Source organism: Calidris pugnax, unplaced genomic scaffold (genome assembly GCF_001431845.1).
Source record: "Calidris pugnax isolate Ruff unplaced genomic scaffold, ASM143184v1 scaffold1, whole genome shotgun sequence".
NCBI classification, from domain to species: domain Eukaryota; kingdom Metazoa; phylum Chordata; class Aves; order Charadriiformes; family Scolopacidae; genus Calidris; species Calidris pugnax.
In genome coordinates, this window is record NW_015090800.1 from 1678728 (window position 1) to 1695818 (window position 17091).

A 17091-nucleotide genomic window follows, 5' to 3' on the forward strand; every position below is an offset into this window, starting at 1 on the left:
AATCACAGAATCACAGAATCACAGAATCACAGAATCACAGAATCACAGAATCACAGAATCACAGAATCACAGAATCACAGTGGTTGGAAGGGACCTCTGAGATCATCGAGTCCAACCACAAAAAAAAAAACCCAAAAACAAAAAAACCACCAAAAAACAAAACACCAAATACAAAACACACCACACCAAACGCCCACCAAAATCAACTAAACCCCACACTGAACACCTCACCATAAACCAATAACCTTGGGCCCGAGAGCATGCCCTGAAGAGCCATGTCTATACGTTTCTTAAATCCCTCCAGGGATGGGGACTCCCCCCCCTCCCTGGGCAGGCTGTTCCAGTGCCTGACCACTCTCTCAGTAAAGTAGTTCTTTCTAATATCTGATCTAAATCTCCCTTGCCGCAACTTCAGACCATTTCCTCTGGTCTTGTCGTTTGTCCTTTGGGAGAAGAGGCCAACACCTGCCTCTCTACAACCTCCTTTCAGGTAGTTGTAGAGGGCAATGAGGTCTCCCCTCAGCCTCCTCTTCTCCAAACTAAACATGCCCAGTTCCCTCAGCCTTTCCTCATAGGACTTGTTCTCCAGGCCCCTCACCAGCTTGGTGGAATCATGCATTTGATTTAGCCAGGCGTGAGCGTGCTCATACCAGCTCGCTCTGATAAAAAAGCTGTGAGCAAATAGCTGGCAAAACAGTCTCTCTAACACACCCCAAGATGAAACGCAGCATCCTCAGCTTCGGCTTTTGCTCCCGGTGTTGCTTCACACACACAGTTTGGAGCTTTCCCAAATCGCACCCTTGCGTTTGGGAGCCTCGAGGCTTCCAGTAATGACAGGCTTGCAAAGGGAACGTAGCAAAGTCATTCAGCAATCCGTGGGGCCAGAAAACTGGCTAAACAGAGAGGCAGTGAGGAAACTGCTCCATTTCATAACAGATCCGGCCGGCTCTGCCGCTATTCTCCAGTGCCATCTACTGTCTTCTCCCCAAAACTGTGAGGCAAGGAGCAGAGATCACTGTGTCAGGCTCAGGGGCAATTAAGCTTTATGTCTGGCTGCAGGGAACGTTCATCGTGTCTATCATCATCTCTGACAAACATGGCCCCTGTCAGAAATCTTGCCTCTTTATGGGAAAGATTCATGAGTGTTGAGATCCTGCTTGAAGATGGTGTGACACTACTTTTCGTGAATCAGTGCTCCCAAGTACTGCTGAGCCAGGGTGATGACAAGGTATCAGCAAAAGCTACATAGGTACAACAGGGCTCTTCCATGTGCTGGTGAAAACACATCAAGATTTTATTGTATTTAAGTAAATGAACAGGACTCTGGCTAAAAAAAAAATAATAAAAAAATCTGTATCAGGAACAGCGTGGCGAGTAGGGCCCGAGAGGTGATTGTCCCCCCGTACTGGGCACTGGTGAGGCCTCCCCTTGAGTACTGTGTCCAGTTTTGGGCCCCCTACCATAAAAAAGACATTGAGGAGATGGCGCGGGTTCAGAGAAGGGCAACAAAGATGGTGAGGGGTCTGGAGAATAAGCCTTATGAGGAGAGGCTGAGGGAGCTGGGGTTATTCAGCCTGGAGAAGAGGAGGCTGAGGGGAGACCTTATTGCTCTCTACAACTCCCTGAAAGGAGGGTGTAGAGAGGTGGGGGTCTCTTCTCCCAAGTCACAGGCGACAGGACAAGAGGAAATGGCTTCAAGTTGTGCCAGGGGAGGTTCAGGCTGGATATTAGGAAACATTTTTTTCCCTGAAAGGGTTCTCAGCCATTGGAATGGGCTGCCCAGGGAGGGGGTTGAGGCACCATCCCTGGAGGTGTTCAGAAGACGGGTTGATGTAGTGCTGGGAGGTCTGGTTTAGTGATGATGCTCCTTGTTTGTTGTGTGGATGTCTATTTTTGTCAGTTAGGTTGACGGTTGGACAAGATGATCTTTAAGGTCCCTTCCAACCTAGAAGATTCTGTGATTCTGTTTCTTTGTTTTACAGGCCCTCGTTTCTTTCTCACTTACAAGCTTCATCAAGTAGGGATTGTGCTTTCTTACCTGTTTAGTAAAACCCAGAGTAGATGCTGTTGGGCAAAGAAAATAAGAGTTGCAACAAACCCAGTACAGTGGCTGAGTCATTGTCAAATGATTCATCAGTAAAGGAGATATTTGCTGTAAAGGGCAAGAAGGACTCTTTACCCTCTATTTACTCACACAGAAAAAGTCAGGGAAAGGAGAGAGAGAGAGAAGAGAAGGGGAGAGAAACAGTTTCACTTTTCCAAGAGAAAAAAATAGAAAACACCTTGTTTTACATAGGAAACATTTTCACAGGCTCTGCTGACACCTACATATAATATACGAAGTTACTAAGTTACCAACACCCTCCGGAGGTTTGAAATAGGCTGTTGTGAAAGATCAACCTCCACAGTCTGCAAGCACAGACTGCAAAGCCAGCCATGACTAAATGGAGACTACGGATTTTAATCTCTCCTTTTATTTGAACATCTTTTGTACTTTGATCCTCTGAAAGGAACAGCAGTCTTTAGCAGACTTGTTTCTGGGAGAAGTAATTACTCCAGCTTTAAAAAAAATGAAATTGCTGGGAAAATTAATTGGAGAACAGTCTTATCACAACCATCTTAAAATGTAGAGCTAAAATAAGACAACCAGGCAGATTTTTATACATACATATACGCATGTACACACGCATTCTCATATATGTTTATATAGAAATGTATGTATTTAGACACACATGTATACGCAAATATATGTGTATATGTATATACAGATCTCTCTCTAAAAGACTAATATATGTGTGTGCATACATATAAATGCCTAACGAATTCTAAGCGACACAAAAAAAGAGCTTAAGTGCTTCAGAAGAGAAGTCAACCCACAAGTTTCAGCTGAGAGTCAAACATCCCAAAGCTGAGGAGTGCTTGAAGCCAAAGCCTTTGTTTATATGACTTTATAAATTTCACTTTTTTTTCCATTTCTCTTACCTTCTGTGATTTTTTCCACTGTTTTCTTGTCCCACTCTTTTCTTTTCCTCAGTCCGGTGTACCTGCTCAATGGCTTTCTGTAACATTCAGCTTGGTCATTCCAGTGTATTCAACAGGGTTTGTTGACCTTCCAGAAACTGTTCATATCATAGACTGTACAAATATAAAAACACACTCTTGAGATACTAGCACACTGTTAAGACAAACTCCTTAGCCACTACAGCAGGCTTGTTCCTATGGAAAATTTAGCGAGCTGTCTCATTGCCACTCCTAAGACCCTCTCCCTTTGCAGTTTGTGGTGCGTGGATTTGCTAGAGCAGGAGGAGAGAAGAGGACACCCCAGAGCACAGAGCTCAACCACTCTGGCAGGTCTGAGCCAGAGTGATAGAGCCAGGGCAACTTTACTGTATTAGCCTGGCCATGCTGCCACAGGGAGCTGTTAATATTATAATAAGCCTTGAAGAGGACTCAACTTAAGTATGGCTTTGAATTCAGCTACTAAGTCACCACAATATTATAATTGCCTTGAAGAGGACTCAACTTAAATATGGCTTTGAATTCAGCTACTAAGTCACCACACAAGAGGGGAGGGGAAATGGTAATAAAGACCCACTTGCACTCCTTGTTGGATTTTGCTGTGTGTGGACCTTTGGTTCACGTGACACGTCAGCTGAGTGGCTTGTTTGGTGTTCAGATGAACTAGTAGGATTGAGTCCTTTTCTCTTATTGATGCCACGGGTACCTTCAGAAACCAGTGAAATTATACAACCTTATACGAGGTTTATATTATAAACCAGTATATATGATACTATAAGCTATTAGATATTGAGAACCTAATATAACATCTGAATCAGCTCTTCTGTCTTTATCCAAGAAAACAAATTAAGAACTGTTTAAGCGTAAAAATACAGGCATCTAAAGCCAAAACTAACTTACTTACACAGCATCAACCTTTTCTCCATTCACCTTTCTACAAGGATGCTTTGCTTACGTTTGCAACAGTGCACATATTGCAGTACTGCAACATCTTAAATAATGCAGCATTTCTCAATTTTCCCTGAACTTCTTGCACATGGGTAGCTTCTTACCTCTTTCTTCTGACTTTAATTTTACTATCGTAATTGCTCACAGTACAACTGAAACACTTGCTTAAAAAAAACTAACAAAAAACAACAAACCAACCATATGGCTTTTACAAAAAAAAAAAAGGTGGTGAGTGTATATATAATTTTTAAACCAACTGAACAGCATTCCTTATATGCAATTCAGGATATAAAGCATCTGCTTAGATAGCTAATTTGGCTGCATACTTAGGCTGCCTATGCATGCCAGCAAAGCATTCATTACTGTTTTCATTAAAACTTTACCTGCAGCATGAAAGCCAACAATAATTTACTTGAGTTTTCCCATAAATAATGCAAAGGGATTGCTTACCTGCAATAAAACATATTTCGGCAAACTGCTACATGGAAATTAGGCTCACAGCAGCCCTCCACCACAATTACACCACCCCAAGAATGAATGGCTGGCAAAGAGATACTTGCCGAGCGGAGAATGCAGCTTCATCTATCACCCCAAAACACCTTCCCCATCAAAGGTTCCTACACAGATTATTCTTACAATAGCAACTACTCTCTGCTGTGTCAGGTCCTGTAGTAGCCTGCTCATAGCTTTATCATAGAATCATAGAATGGTTTGGGTTGGAAGGGACCTCAAAGATCATCGAGTTCCAACCCCCTTGCCCTGCGCAGGGACACCTCCCACCAGACCAGGTTGCTCAAAGCCCCATCCAGCCTGGCCTTGAACCCCTCCAGGGATGGGGCAGCCACAACTTCCCTTGGCAACCGGTTCCAGTGTCTCACCACCCTCATAGTAAAAACTTTCTTCCTGAGATCTAATCTGAATCTTTTTTCTTCCAATTTAAAACCGTTTCCCCTTGTCCTATCATTACGCTTCCTGCCAAAGAGTCCCTCCCCAGCTCTTCTATAGGCACCCTTCAGGTATTGAAAGGCCGCTCTAAGGTCTCCCCAGAGCCTTCTCTTCTCCAGGTTGAACAATCCCAGCTCCCTCAGCCTGTCTTCATAGGAGAGGTGCTCCATCCCTCTGATCATCTTCGTGGCCCTCCGCTGGGCCTGTTCCAGCCGGTCTTTGCTAATGATGTTTTTGTACTTATGAACCAATGATGCCAAAGGTACTCATCCCCATTGCAGTAGCCATGACTTAGATTTTTGTTCTGTCTTGCACTATTCTGAGTAGCCCAGCCAACCCATATTTTTTCTGCTCCTCTGGCCTCCCCACACCTTGCTCCATCTTCCTCTCAAGCACAGGAGTAAATTGATGCTTCACATCAGAGGTGAAATCTTACACTTAGAACTAGGAGGAAATGAGGCCCAAGGTAGAGAGGGCAAGAGAAGACTGTGCTGAAGGATACCTCAGGGGAAGATGAAGGAGAAGGAGTTAGTATCCATGCACAATGGCCTTAAGAGGTGGCTGGCATCTTCCAGGCACAGGTTCCCAGCTAACAATGAGATCAGATCATCTGGCAAGCATTGGGTCAGGAAAGGAAGAGAGAAAAGCAAGGGAGAGCTCTACTCATCCTCACTCATTGAGCAGCCCATGAAAATCCCTCATACATAAAATTCAATAGTATCAACATAAACAGTAATTTCCTGCTACTTCTGGGTGGGGGGTAAGTACTACCAAAGAAACAAATAGTTCCATCCACCACTATGGCCTACAAGACGGCCAAAACCACCATGCACTGATGACATGACTGCAGACAGGGATACTGTCTGGACAGGCAACTGCTGGAAAGGGTACAGCAGAGGGCTACAAAGATGATGAGGGGCCTGGGGCACCTCCCTTATGAGGAGAGGCTGAGGGACTTGTGTCTTTTTAGTCAAGAGAAGAAAAGATTGAGGGGGATCTTATCAATGCTTATAAATACTGAAAGGGTGGGTGACAAGAGGATGGGGCCTGTCTTTTGTCTTATCGCTGGGCACCACTGAAAAGAGGAAATGGGCACAAAACTAAACATGAAGAGAAACTTCTTTACTCTGAGGGTGGCAGAGCCCTGGAAGAGGCTGCCCAGGGAGGTGGTGGAGTCTCCTTCCCTGCAGGCATTCAAAACCCACCTGGACAAGTTCCTGTGCAACCTGCTCCAGCTGTACCTGCTCTGGCAGGGGGGTTGGACTAGATGATTTCCAGAGGTCCCTTCCAACCCTGTGGGATTCTGTGATACACACACTTTTCACCACAGTTGCCGGGGAAAGTGAAAAGGAAGCTCTGGGGTTAGGTATATTCTCTACATTCAGCAGTGAAATCTTGTCACCGCTGCCTCACCGGCCTACGCCTCGCTCACTTCACTCGCCTTTGAGGATCATGCAAAATAACCTCAGTTTAGAAGAAGTTTTAGACTGAGGGCTGTGATCCTGTCACGAAGAGATAGCTCATAAGCAGAACAACCATCTCCCTTTTTTCCCCAAGGAAATGCTGAACTTACCAGCTCCATCCGACCCCAAAACCGGGAACATCCAACTGCTCCTTCCAGTTCTGGCAGTCTCAGCGTAGGAGCTGCCCTCACGCAAAGCTCCCAGACCGGACACCTGATGGCAAACCTGGGACATTCAGGTCAAACATGAGCCTGGGGCACACCTGAAAGCAAACAAATACAGAACTCATTGTCATTTAGGTTTCCACTAAGGGCTGGTTGTTTTTTGGAGGAGGAGAGGACAGGAGTTTCAGAACGTAAAACAGGGCAATTTGACCCCACAGGTTGAGAGCCTAAAAAAAAATATAAATAAAAAACCAAGAAAATGTAAGCACACCTGACATTCAGGTGCTCGGTTATTATCTCAGAAAGCTGTACTGCAAGCCTCCGGGACATGGTCTAAAATAAGATACCATGTTGTACCACAGTAACATGCCCTTCCTGCGAGGCCTAGTGTCATAACACGTTACAATCGACGGCCATGAAAAAAAACTCTATGCTGTAACGTGAGATTATAAGCACAGTTTATCTTGATATTAAAATAAACCTTATCCACAGCACTCCTGGAACATCTTCACTTACTTCTGACTGCCTCAATTAACTGTGTCATGCCGACGTTAAAGCAGAAAATCTAGGAAAAATCCAGACATCCTAGACTGAGGCTGAAGCCCACTCATAATACGCTCTTCATGTCTGCTGCAGAATAGGAATAGCTATCTCATTCTTCGCTTGGTTGATCTACTTTTATATCCTTGATTCAAGTGGAGTTATGCAAACTTCGTGTTTGCTATCAGGCTATGAAGAAGCCTATTGTAACTAGGATATGGTTTTCTTAGATGTAAATGCACATGCAAAATAGAAAGAGCTTTGATATTGAGATTTTTTCCCCCTGAGGTTCAAGTATTTTATCATTTTAATAATATTCCATTTTCTTGTTGCACTCACTTTTAAAATGTCTTTTGTATTAGCTCTGAGTATTATAATTCCTTTAAAATTCCTCTGGAGGGCACTATTACCATAACTATACAATTAGCTACAGATGGATGTAATAGAGATAAACACTAAATAGCCTTGTTGGCAGGAGGCAGAGTGTCTTTTAACCAAGATAGCTTCTTTACTGCTGCTTAGGTTTTTACTCTGCTTTATAGGATATGGGATATCTCTTAGCTATAAAGAGAAAGAGAATTTAGAAATTATTATTGTAGAGGTTTGTCTTGCAAAAACGTGGTGTGGGTTTGTTTTTTTTTTCCCAGCCACCACCTTTGTTAGTAAGTACTAGAATTTGCTATGTCCTTCAACTTTGAAAAAGTGGTGTTTCCAAGGCACGGCACGATTTGTGACAGTTTGGGTTAGGAAGGGATGGAGGAACTGATTCTCTTGCAGACTCTTCCTGTTCTCTGTGGCGACTCCTGTATCCCTGAGGCTGGGCCAGCTACTGTGAGACCCGTCCTCCACCTTCCTCCCATTCCCCAGAGCTGCCCTGTTCCACAGTGCAGAACAAGGGCATCTATTCCTCCAGGATTTTGAAAAGCCTGTCCAACATGAAAAGAGGGAAGGATAATATTTTGGAGCTAGGAAAGAGATTGTGACATACCAGCGTTTCTTAGTGTTTTTAGAACTGAGAAGGAATCGGAAGGGAGCCTTCACAGTTCAGAGGAAAACACTTTGGAAAACAGGATCAGGAATCTCAGGAAAGCTTGGAAAGGTCAACTTTAAAGCAAAGTGTATGTCTAATCTCGTCGCCCTCTTGTGATCATGCAGTATATTGCACGATCATTTTATCAGCTCCGAAATTTTGCAGGGCAAAGCAGTGGTGAACTGCAATCCTTAGAGTTCAGGTTTTGAGAACTTGGGTTACCCATCCGCCCCCACATCTTCTGGGAAACATCATAATTATGCACAAAAAAAATATTTTCTTTACTTAGATTTTGCTACTTCCTCCTGGTTGTTTTTTTTTTTTTTTAATTTTATGGCTTGCACATGTAGTTGTTTCATCTATTTTCCAATTAGACCAGTAATTATTCGAGTAGGTGCAATACTTGTGTGAGAGTTTTTATAGAAGTAGCAAAGTAAGGTTATAACAGTGATGAGGGCCTTGGGATACTATATCATACAGAAGAAAATGATACTGATATAATGTGTTTTTAATTAGGCCATCAAGCAAAGAAAATAAGAGGGAAGGGTATATTTCAGTTATGGCAGGAATTATACATAACAAGCTAATATTACCAAGAAAACATCAACACATACAATTATAGTAAAAACTATTACAATATAAAGAAATACAGGTTCCTAATTAACTTTTTGTGAACTTAAGTTTGGATTTGCATTGACATTGTCATTAGTAAAAATTATCATTGCTCTTTTTCATTGATCTCGCCTTACTCATTTCTACCCGAATTATCTGTTACTAATTATCACCTACTTCAAAAACAGCCCCCACACTTGCATTTTATTTCAGGATCTTTCCTTCTTCCTGACATCTGCATCACCACACTGAACACTGAACTCTCGCAGCTTCTCCTCCTCATCACTAGCCTTCAACAGCAACGGAAGCATTTTGTTTCAGATTAAAAGAGTTTTTTAAAACACACAAACGAATGGCATGAACTTTTCAAATAGATTTAAGAGGTAGGAGAAAAAAAACCAAAAAAAGATAGGTCAGATTTTGGGTATAGCAACCTTGACATTGTCCTTTTAAAGTACTCCCCAGGCAGCTTTAACTTTTGCAACCAGCGCTCAAGCAGCCGCTCACCCTAGGGCCCAGTCAGCTCGGCAGGATGACAGAGGTCAGCATTTCACACGAATGAACAATTTCTCCAATATCTAAGGCAAGCATTCAGCTCGCTCTCTCTTTTCACCTGTCCTTTAAAGTTTAAACCGAGACTATGGTAGGTACTGCGCACAATGCAGTGAAAATCCCTCTTTCTATTAACCCTTTGAACCCTTATGATGAGAAGTGATAGTCTTACAGTTTTAAACTGAGAGGCAGAAGCCACAGAAGGGCTCCTCTTCACCCTTTCCCCCCATACCAGCTGCTTTTTCTTATGTACTTTCCTCCCCAACAAACCCCCATTATCTCTCTAACTCAGTCACTGAGTATGAGAAAATCTTGCTGTTCTTCCAGAGCGTTCAAAGTGTGTGCACGTGGTGGGGTCAAGTGTGAGCAGAACTTTGACCAGATTTGCTTTTAGGATTAATACATTTATTTCTGCTTTGAATGTGACTGAGTAAAAATAACGTGGTTTTTTTACTTACATGCAAAGTATTTTTGTGTGGGAGAGGGGAATCTCCATACAGCGATGTGGTTCACAAAACCACCAAGCAGTACTTGCAGTGAGGCCAAATAAAATGGACTATGGTAAAACAAAGTCTTTTTAGCGAGTCCTAAATCAAGGCACTAGGCAACATGCACAAATTTTAGTCAACTCAAAGGGGTTAGAGTCAAGTGATCACACATCTGTAAGCTATAATCAAAGACTTAACTCTTTAGTCCTAAAAATGAACAAGCATGTACCTTTCCTGTTATTAGCTGAATGGTCTGAACAGACATGGAAACTCTATCATTGAGTTATCTACTCAAATTCTCTGGACAATTCTCAGAATGGACCTGTTTGACTTTGCTTCAAGCTCAACAGGGAAGGAAGTTGAGAAGGAGAAGGCAAATCTAAGCCTGGATAAGGAAACCTGCATTGGTTCTGCCATGCTGTTAACATAGCCAGCCAAATTCTGCACTCCCCAAATACAAACTGAAATCAGATTTCTCTGGGATAGGCTGGGGTTCTGCTTTAATCCAGCCTGGAATTTGTATAAACAAACAAACAAAAAAAAAACCCCAAACACACAGCCAGCCAACTTCTGCGCTCCCCAAATTCAAAACTGAAATCAGATTTCTCTGGGGTAGGCTGGGGTTCTGCTTTAATCCAGCGTGGAATTTTTATAAAAAAAAAACCCAAAAACAAAAAACCCAAAACAACATTCAGAAACAGTCTCTGGGCAGCTATTACAAAACAACATTCAGAAACAGTCTCTGGGCAGCTATTAAATATAAAATAACTGTTTAGCAAGATTCAATTAAAACAGATTAGATAAATTAGATTAAGGCAGCTAAGAAAACAGTAAAAGCGAAGCACAGCATTTATTGACTATTTTACAGGGTTTAGGTGGGCTATAAAATAATCTTGTGGGCCCTGGAGCCACATGCTGAAGTGTGGCATCCCAAATTTCTGCACATAAGAGCCCCCAGGGCTCTATTAACACAGTAGGAACAACTGTGACTGAGCATGCCTCCTGAGCTCCAGATCCTTGTAAGGGCCATTATGGTCACTGGTTTCACACCCCCCGCCCCCCCAAAAAAAAAAATCTTTAAGCAGAGAAAATCACGGAAGAGCCATGAGACCTGAATTTATGACAAGAAAGAGCTTCTGGCTATCTAGGTTGTCCTAACCTCAGTGTCGTTCAGATCAGGTAACTGAAATGTGAAGATGTGCAAGATTAACCAGAAAGCCTGCGCTTTCATTGCACAAAGAACCACTTTGCCTTTTCCAGTCTGAAGACTGTAACTAAGTGGACTACAGCCAGCATCAGACACTTATTTGGACACATATACCAAATGAGGAAACATGGAACTGCAGATGCTGCCCCTTTTTAGCTAATGAGAGAAGCTTAAGCCATCCTGATGCTGATAAGCCTACAGAGGTACCAGTGAAGAAAACTGTCTTGCATTGCCTTTTTTATTATTATTATTCAAGCTTTTCTTTTCTCTTTTTATTACTCTTTACCTCACCTGAAACCATAAGCTCCAATGAACTGCTGAAGTTCAGTTACTCTCTCTCTCAGTGCCACACTGTTGAACCCTTTTGTTGCATCACTGAAATATTTGGACAGGGCGAGAGATATCCTCTTGCAGCTACACACAGCCTGCTGAAAGACAACTGTAATACTCGAAACAAAGACCTTTTATAGAAATATTCTTTGTTTTGAGTTGTTTGTGGTTTGTTTTTTTTTTTCTCTCTTTTTGAGTGATACATTTTAGAAAGTTTGCTGAAAGAATAATAGGGTTTCAGGGCCCCCTTGTTCCTCCCATTTGCCAGAAGGCAAAAATCTTACGATCCATCCACATCTCTGAGGGCTGAATTTCAGCTCGAATTCCCTGGAGCTTGGCCTGAAGTGGATGTTGCTTCAGTGAATTCAATTTTCCAGGGTATTAAGAACTGAGAAAGTAAAATAGATGACAGGCACTGAGGGTGGAAATCTAGCTCCACTGGAGGTTAATGGGGCTTTCTGCCACCATCTTCAGGTAGGCCAGGATTTCACCCCAGCTTCGGGGAGCAGAGCAGAAAAACGCTACACAAGATTTAAACCTTTACCATGTAACGCTGAGTTTGGTAGTCAAATGTGAATAATGATGCTGACTTTGCTTGTAGAACTCTTCGAAATGTATGGAAAGAAAGCACTATGTAAGAGTGTGGTATTAGGGATAATCCACTGCAATATTGAAAGAAATCAAGACTATTTCTAAAAATTGCTATTTTAAGGATATTAAGTCTTTGAAGAGGGTAGGAAAAAACAAGCCTTCTCAACAAGCAACAGATGTTCATATTCCTTTCAAGGTGGAAGGCACTTGAGCAATACAAGACAGTCCTAATACTCGACAGTCCAAGTTTGTCCCATTCTAAACACAGTTTTCCTCAGCAGAGGCATAGCACCAGAGCAGAAGAAAAACAGTTTTATATAATGGGATGCAGAAGCCTCATCACTAAGACCTCCCACAGTCAAACAGACAAAAAGCCACTGGAACTGGAGACTAGAGATCTCAGCATGCTGTCTTTGCTCCGCCACACTCAGGCCTCCTGTGAGATCTGGAGTAAGTCCATTTCCATCTCTCGTCTTCCTGTTGGCTCACCTCCCTCTCTCCTTATAACTGGGGAAGATTTTACATAAATTTCACTCTAAAAACCTCTGAAAACCTGTTTCTAGATCTATTTTGTATTCTAAATCTAGTATCTAGATACTAGTGTCTAAGGGGATACTTCTTACCACGTTTCTTGTCTCTGTTTCAGGAGTGTGTTTTACAAGAGTCAACTTCACCGTAGATTTTAGGGTGCGAATGTAACAAGCAAAGATAAAAGAATCTAAATCTGTTGTAGCTTGAGGTCAACCACGAATTTATTGGAAGCACATTTGGTCACTTAGTAAGGAATTACCAATTGCTAAAACTCATTTTGACGACTAGAAAAACACTTTTGATGTACAAGAGGTTTTTGATGCTACGTATTATCCTCAGAGAAGAAATCTTTCTGCAATTCCAACTCACATATAATTTCATTGGTCTGAATATTTTACCTTGATCTCAGTGGTATGAAAACACATTAAGATATAGGCTGTCTTAATACTACCAGATGCAAAGAAGAAAGGAAATTAAGAAAGAAAAACGGCAATAAAGAGATCAGGCAAAGCTGTATGGCAATGGATCAAAAAAAAATCAGGAGCAAAGGAAAGAACAGCAAATACGGAGGGGAGCAAAAGAGATAAAGCCATCAGAGAGGGCAGTAGAGGATGGAAAAAGCAATAAGCAGAGGAAGGAAGGCATTATCTAAAGCAGAAGTGCAGTGGAGGCAAAAAAATATTTAAACAGAGCAGAGATGTCACAGAAAGAGAAAACAAAGTTGGAGAAAGAAACTGATAAATTATGAAAATGGGGTGCAAAAGAGATAAGGAAAGCAAAAGGAGCTGAAGCAGTGAAAGAGAATAGAAAAAGACACCACTTCTGGGAATGCATTTAATTCCAATCAGAAGGTGGCTTGAGGCCTACATTTACTTGATCAAATTCCCAGGGAATTAAGGAGAAAAAAAAAAAAAAAATCTAACACCCCCCCAACCCTCATGTACTATGATAGGTTCTGGATAACATCATTACAAACTGCCTTCCAATACCTTTAGACTTTCTCTGGGCTACCTGGGTTTCTCTCTTCTCTTATTCCTCCAACATTTTTGCTAACCTGACTTTACCTCCCTAGCTGCCTCCCTGCACCTTCCTGCCTTTACACTTCTTTTTTTTTTTTGTTTGCTATTTTTCACCTTGATTTAAACAGACAACTCTAATGAGTGCTTGTTTCTAACCAACAGTAACTGACTGAACGATGACAGCATATCCAAAAAAAAAAAAAAACGTGTCAAGAAGAAACAAGAAGCCAAGAAGTCAGTGCAATTCAGTACTTTGTCTTTTATACTGCCAACTCTGGCTAAACATCCTCATCCACACGTTAAGTATTACAAGTTTCTCATGGGAAAAAAATGTTTAAAAATTTACACTTTGAAGTGTGTGAACGAACAGCCCTGGTAACTTCAACCAAAATTGATTTTGAGGGGTTTGGCTTTTTTGTGTGTGTTTGTTTTTAATAACTTTTTCCGTAATGCTGCCCCAGCTATGCTCTTTTAGCCCCTCAAAAGTCCATTAGCAATGAGGAAACAGTTTCTAACTCCACTACCAACTCTGCAAAACTGAGTCCCATTTCAGTATTAAAATACTTGGCCAGAATGTGAAAGTCTTACAGCCACAAACGCAATGCTTTTGAGACTGCATTTGATTCTATTGTTCCAACACCATTCCATTTGAATTCCAGCATTTGGTAACATTAAAAAAAAAAATATAATCAAAATTGAATTAAGTTCAGCAGGCTGCTTTGGCAAAGCAAGCTCTTCCCACTCCATTCTTTGCTGTGAAGAAAGGAAAGCAAACCAGACTTGGAGCACTAATGAAGCACTTCAAGAATTAATGGTATGCATGTGAATGTGATGCCATTAAATGTTATTCATTACAGCTTCTGATTAACATCCATCTTGCTGAAAAGAGCGACAAGACCCTGATGCTTGGCGGTTCAGGATTTTGAGCTAAGCAAAGCTATACCAATCGGTGCACTGTACTAATGTAGTTTTAACCATCACATTGTACTTAGTATATAATACGGCAGATTTAAGGGGCAGGAGGGTAACTAATTAAGACTTACTTTCCTCCTTGTATAAAACTCTGATTGGAGTGGCTCACGCTGGGACTCCACACAACATGGGTGAAGCTCTCCATTTCAGTGACATCTGTTATACATGAGTATAGCAAAAATTGATGCCTTCCTATGCGAAAGCAGCTTTATAAATAGGATAAAGCCTGTTTTGCTCACCAGGCCCAGTTCTGGAAGTGCAGAAAGACTTAGCAAGGTTTTAAGCAACGGTGAACTTGCACCATTCCCATGGTGAACATCCCTATGTAGAGGTAACTGGATTTTTTGACTCAATCTCTGTTAAAGCTCTTAATCTCTCAAAACCAAAATCTTTTGTGAGAATATAAAAGTTGCTAGAGTACTTTTTCCACCAGAAAAGTTGCTAAGCTCTAGGACAGGTTTTCCAGTTAAAACCAGAGAAAGCACTCCAAGGTGATGATCACGCTGAGCCAGAATGGGAACCAGTCTTTCATTCTAGGGGACTTTAAAAAGCAAACAAGAAAACAAAAGCATTTCAACTTGGTGGAGAAAAATACTTTTGAACATTTTCACATGAAGCAAGCATTTTCTGAACAGAAAAGCAGAAAAGGATTTGCAGCCCTGACCACTGAACTGAGCGTTGAACAGGAGGAAACTCAGGCAAGTGAAAAATTACAAGCATGATCCGTAAAATATTCCGACAGCTGGACACAAAGTAAGCCTCAAAAAGTCCAAGACTCAAAGTCCAAGAACAGAGTCCAACTGTGCAACTAGAGCTGCTCAAATTGCCTGACAGGGATGGTTTGGTGACCATTTTTCCCCACAAAAGAAAATGAGCACGCAGTGCCCACCCAGACTGATTTCTGCTTGTGCTGCTGAAGTTGCCCAGCCAACCCACACAAGGCCTCTGAGCTAACGCTGCTTAAAATGGAAGCTTCAGAAATATTACAGTTTTCTCGTTATAACATACCAGTGAACCATCAAAGCAACGGACAGAGGGAACTGCTGAGCATGAAAACCAATCATTGCTAAAAACTTCGCTTAACTTCGAGCGGAGAAGGAGGACTTACAAGGAGAGGCTGAGGGAGCTGGGGTTGTTCAGTCTGGGGAGAGGAGGCTGAGGGGAGACCTGAAGGGAAGCTGTAGAGAGGCAGGGGTCGGTCTCTTCTTCCAAGCTACAGACGATAGGACAAGGTGTAATGGCTTCAAGTTGTGCCAGGGGAAGTTCAGGTTGGATATTAGGAAACATTTCTTTACTGAAAGGGCTATCCAGCATTGGAATGGACTGCCCAGGGAGGTGGTGGAGTCACCATCCCTGGAGGTATTTAAGAAACGTGTAGACATGGCTCTTCAGGGCATGCTCTAGTGCCAAAGATTGTTGGTTTGTGGTGGGATGTTGTGTGGGTGGGTGATGGTTTTGGTTGTTGTTGTTTTGTGTTTAGGGGGTGGGTGGTGGTTTTTTGTTTTGTTTTGTTTTTGGTTTTTTTTTGTGGTTGGACTCGATCTCTGAGGTCCCTTCCAACCACTACGATTCTGTGATTCTGTGACTGTAAACACCAGGGGTTACAGATTTTAAATTCAAGCAAACAAGATTGTTCATAGGCCTTTAATAACTACCCCATCTTTACAGTCTATAATTTCCACACAAAATGAGAAGAAGCATCTCCTCAGTACAGACTGTGTAAATCTAACCTATTGTAAACCGGTCTCAGTGGTTATGAGTAGAAACAAACACCACCTAGGCAGCTGAGCACCATGCAAGGTATTCTCCTTTTGACCAGGTTCACCTGATCTCCAACAAGTTTCTGCTCATATCTCCAGATGCAAGTAATTTCAAAATTACCACTTTCCAAGCGTGGATGAGTATGCAACACGTGCTCTGTAAAGTGAAAGCTATTTTGTTAGCACAATTCTTTTGTGCATGTACAGCTACCTTCTTTTGTGCATCTACAACTCCCTGAAAGGAGGGTGTAGAGAGGTGGGGGTTGGTCTCTTCTCTCAAGTCACAGGTGACAGGACGAGAGGAAATGGCCTCAAGTTGCACCAGGGGAGGTTCAGGCTGGATATTAGGAAAAATTTTTCCCTGAAAGGGTTCTCAGGCATTGGAATGGGCTGCCCAGGGAGGTGGTTGAGGCACCATCCCTGGAGGTGTTCAAAAGACGGGTTGATGTAGTGCTGGGAGGTATGGTTTAGTGATGATGCTCCTTGTTTGTTGTGTGGGTGTCTATTTTTGTCAGTTAGGTTGAGGGTGGGACAAGATGATCTTTAAGGTCCCTTCCCACCTAGAAGATTCTGTGATTCTATGTAAATCATGCTGATTTCAAACAATGACTTTGCTTACATATATTTAAATGGCACGAAAGTTAGATCTGGCATAGGTTTTTAAAATCTTGGTAAAGAGAACTCATTTGGAACTCACTGTCCTCTTATTAATAGTGCTTTAAACTTAACTCATATGGGAGATGTGAAAGGAAGCTAAGTGGTCAGTGCTGTAGAGTGAGACAGATCCCACAAACAGGCTTGTTATGCTGTAATTAATTGTCAGTGCTTAAAAAACAAAGAGGGTACAAGTTCAGCACAGCGCACCAGGGCACACCATTCCTGCAGTGAACACTAAGGTCAACAGCTTGGACACTTCCCTAA

At 42.1% G+C, this 17091-nt stretch overlaps 1 protein-coding gene across 1 annotated transcript in view; it reads right to left on the reverse strand.

The window, feature by feature from the left end:
• The window catches only part of PIK3C2G (phosphatidylinositol-4-phosphate 3-kinase catalytic subunit type 2 gamma), a 240142-nt gene extending 233523 nt beyond the window's left edge, over positions 1-6619 (reverse strand). Inside the window, exons 1-2 of the mRNA XM_014937275.1 lie at positions 6485-6619; positions 2983-3135 (exon numbers count right to left, since the gene is read on the reverse strand). The gene's annotated coding sequence lies outside the window, so the exon portion shown is untranslated. The remainder of the gene's footprint in view (positions 1-2982; positions 3136-6484) is intronic.
• Between the last annotated feature and the right edge of the window lie 10472 nt (positions 6620-17091).